This window comes from Bombyx mori, chromosome 7 (assembly GCF_030269925.1).
Source record: "Bombyx mori chromosome 7, ASM3026992v2".
NCBI classification, from domain to species: domain Eukaryota; kingdom Metazoa; phylum Arthropoda; class Insecta; order Lepidoptera; family Bombycidae; genus Bombyx; species Bombyx mori.
In genome coordinates this window covers 2,109,243-2,113,135 of record NC_085113.1, presented here as the reverse complement: position 1 = coordinate 2,113,135, position 3,893 = coordinate 2,109,243, and the positions used below count along the sequence as shown (strand labels likewise).

The following is a 3,893-nucleotide window of genomic DNA, read 5'->3' as shown; positions in this document are numbered from 1 at the left end:
TTCGGTTAGAAGGGTGGGGCAGCCGTTGTAACTTACTTGAGACCTAAGAACTTATATCTCAAGGTGGGTGGCGCATTTACGTTGTGGATGTCTATGGGCTCCAGTAACCACTTAACACCAGGTGGGCTGTGAGCTCGTCCACACATCTAAGCAATAAAAAAAAAAGTACATACTTGTTGAACGTCAAAAGAACTACCGCTAATTCACAAGAACTAGCCTCCGTCCTGAGAAGAATTGGCACAGAATTGCATCCCATTGAATTACAGTTTCAATTAATTCATCTACATCTCACTTCGCTTCAGTTTTCATTGGAAGTATTTTTATAATAATGGAATTATTGAAGATATTTAGAAACTCGATACTGGTTATAGAATAAAAATTCTTGCATAAATTTAAATATGTAACAAAATAGATTAAGATTTTAAAAACAAAGATTAAATATGAAGCATCCTTTGGAGTACATAAACTAAATGAAGACTTTTTTCTCTATTGTCGGGTTGGGTAAAACTGTTTATAAATACAAGGCTTTTTATGGTAAGGCCACAACACATGAAATTTTAACAAATGAAAAACCCGTCAAAAATATTAGGAGAATGCCCCTCCGAAAACTGGTCCCGGTTTCATCTAAGGTGAACTCGTTGGTCCATGAATGTAGACATCCTCTTTTTTTTACGTCAACGACATTAAAAAAAGAAATTTCAAATCAAGAAAACTCAAACTTGACGTCTGAATTAGTTTGCGAAATCTGTTTGTGAAATTCTCCAATAAGATAAATATGAGAGGGAAATTACTGTGGAATGTTGCCAGGATAATCTTGTTATCGGGATTATCTTTCGGTATTTGAAGATATGTGGATCGATTTATTATCATTCATAGTCCAGTGGTAAATATACTGGACCAAGATGTACGTATGGCAAATTTGATTAGAATGTAGCAAGTAATACTTTGTGTGAAATTGCTAACGTAGCTCTTAAGGGTCACTGGGCAACACTGAGTTTAGTATTTAGTATTTAGTCAAGCAACTCTGAGGTTCTGATTACTTTTGTTTAAATAATGCACTTAGTCCTGTTTGTTTTAGTAGCTGCTATAGTTTTAGTTTTACCGTTAACCATTAAAGCTACAATACTTTTTTCATTTCATTTGCAATGCGCTTTCATTAGATTCCTTTCAATGATGTTTAGTTCGACTTAAGCTTTAGTTCTTCACTCAGTTTAGTCTGCTTAGTATTTCATTCACTTGCTCATATAAACAATCCACAAATCAAAGCGAAGGACTGATTAGTTATTATCCCAATTTTACTTCGAAATTGTTTTTGGACATTTAAATTAAAGTATAAGATATTCCAAATTATTAATGAATTTCTCACGAAATATCTTCCCTATTAAATTTCTGATCGACCTCTTTCGAATGACTATGTCTTTGTTTCAGATCGCATGATTTGTGGATGCGTTTTGGGTTTCGTCACAGCAACGATTCTGTTCGTCTGTTTGCCTTTGTGTAATTCCAAATTAAATAAACTCTCGTGTACATGTAACCCAAATCCCATTTGTTCCGAGTGCGGGGAAATATTTTAAGGAGCCTCTCAATTTTGTAAACCAAAACTTTCTAGTTCTGTTGCTCTTATAATGTCTTGCGTGAGTGCTACCTCAATTTTGACTATATTCGGTTTGCTATTAGTCGTCCCATTTATTTGTGAAAAATATATTCGTCCCATGCTACAAGAAGAAATGGAGGATTGCTAATATTTTTTTAGCATACTAGTTAAATTCATATATCTTTTGGAAAAAATATACGTAGCCTTAATGTCTTAGTTAATATTAATAAATTTCCGAAATTTTTTGTAAGGGTTTTGTAACGGCTTTAGTAAGTGCTAAATAAATAGTTTGTAACCTTATGATCTATGCGAAATAATTCCCCTGCATGGCGGGCAATCGTCGTAAGAAGTAAATTGTTACAAGCAGTCTGTGTATTATTTAAATATTCAATACCTGATAATATTTACATGTCTTCATTTCGTGTCATAAAACGTTTATTAAGTCTTTCGATTAATTTTTATTTGGAAAGTTGTTTTATTAATAAATTTTAATCCTACTGGTCATCAAGTATGGATTAGTGAAGCAATCTTCTTAAGGCCATAAATTTAAAAACTTAAAATTATCGAAAGTTATGAACGATAACTCTACATCTGATTTATAAAATCAATACTTATAGTGTATTTGTTTGTCCCTCGATGCATCTTTTGAAGTGAATGCTAGTAGAATGCTAACAGTAATTTGGAAAGAAAGCACTCTTATTACTGTCAACTTTGATGCGTCAGATGTTTCAATAAATAATTTTCTACAGCCTACACGCATTCATTCATATAAAGATAGACGAGACGATAGACAAGCGAAGCCGGGTCTGTCCTGTAGTTTCTTAATTCTAATCATGTGAACCTATTCCTCAAAACACACTCGAGTAGTAAAATGATATCATCAATTGCATTAATAAGTTTTGAATGATGACGTTATTAATTAGCGATTACGACAATTTTTACTTTCTCATAAATTCGTTTTTGAGAATCTTTGGAATGACTTTAAAATTACTATGAACTGTCGAATGCAAACAAACAGACAATTGCAAACAAACAAACACGTATTAATTTAAAACGTTTATTGTAATCATTGTTGGAAATCCTATAATCTTTAGTTAATTTAGTTAGTAATGGATTCACAGTAATGGAGATTTTTTTGGAAGAATTGAATTCTGTTTTTGTTTGGCAAACAAAGGGAAATCGGTACTTAAATATATAACGCTGTATGCATCCCACATCGATATACCATACCTGTTAGAATACGCGTATGTATAAACCATGAAACATCGTGGTCAAAATACGACGATTCTGTTTGATTTAAGTCTAGGGGACATTGGAATTTTCAAAAGCCAAAAGCGGTTACAGCAAATTGACGTTCTAATCTTGGGTCTCTAAATTTTAGGGTCTTATCTCGACATTTTTAATTACTAAAGCATTAATGTTCCTAAATATTCTATTGTTTCAGATAAAGAATTCGTATCGCTGACCACCTTGTAATTCTGATTTAAATGAAACTAATTAAACTAAACTGGCACATGAATCTTGAAGAAATCGAACAATCCCTGCGTTGTGTACAATTAGAAGAGATTGACTTCAAGAAAGATCAAACGCGAAAAACCACTCAAATACACCGATTTAATTCCAATAGATATTAGAGGCAAAACTTTAGAGTATTAACAATTGGGGGTTCATTTGAAATTTATGTATTAAGTTTTTGTTGAGGCCTTTTGTCTTTCGAATCTTTGTGGTTATTCTAGAATTTTTTTGGGTTTATTTTTATAATGATCTGTATGAGCATAGCGACTGCTTTGACGGCGGCGGGCCTCATCATCCTGGGACCGATGGCGTGCGACAAATTCTTGCACTGCTTCATGAAGTCGTCCAAGAAATAATGTACATTTCATAGGCGAAGCAACCAATGTGTCGCGCCATTTTAATTAAATACAACTGGAAAATGTAGACTGTATTTTTTTTTTTTTATGTGAAACTTCTTTAGAATCTTTGTGATTTGAAACTCGATGAAACGAAAAAATAAGTCCATAGAGACACAAACACATAAATGTATAGGATTCAGCTGGCGAGAGAATGAGATAGAACACACTGGTGGTAGGACCACTTGTGAGTCCGCGTGGGTAGGTCCCACCGCCCCGCCTATTTCTGTCGTGAAGCAGTAATGCGTTTCGGCTTGAAGGGTGGGGTAGCCGTGTAACTATACTGAGACCTTAGAACTTGTGTCTCAAGGTGGGTGGCGCATTTACGTTGTAGATGTCTATGGGCTCCAGTAACCACTTAACACCAGGTGGGCTGTGAGCTCGTCCAC

At 34.3% G+C, this 3,893-nt stretch overlaps 1 long non-coding RNA gene across 2 annotated transcripts; it reads left to right on the top strand.

The window, feature by feature from the left end:
* The first annotated feature begins 640 nt into the window (after nt 1–640).
* Nucleotides 641–3,532, top strand: LOC101744211 (uncharacterized). 2 transcript variants are annotated; one of them, XR_002431922.3, is made up of 3 exons: nt 690–904; nt 1,429–1,634; nt 3,039–3,532. It is a non-coding gene; the product is annotated as an uncharacterized LOC101744211 (long non-coding RNA). The 2 variants fall into 2 exon arrangements; XR_009973482.1 differs by lacking the exon at nt 3,039–3,532 and having other exon boundaries at nt 641–904; nt 1,429–1,960.
* Nucleotides 3,533–3,893: the final 361 nt, after the last annotated feature.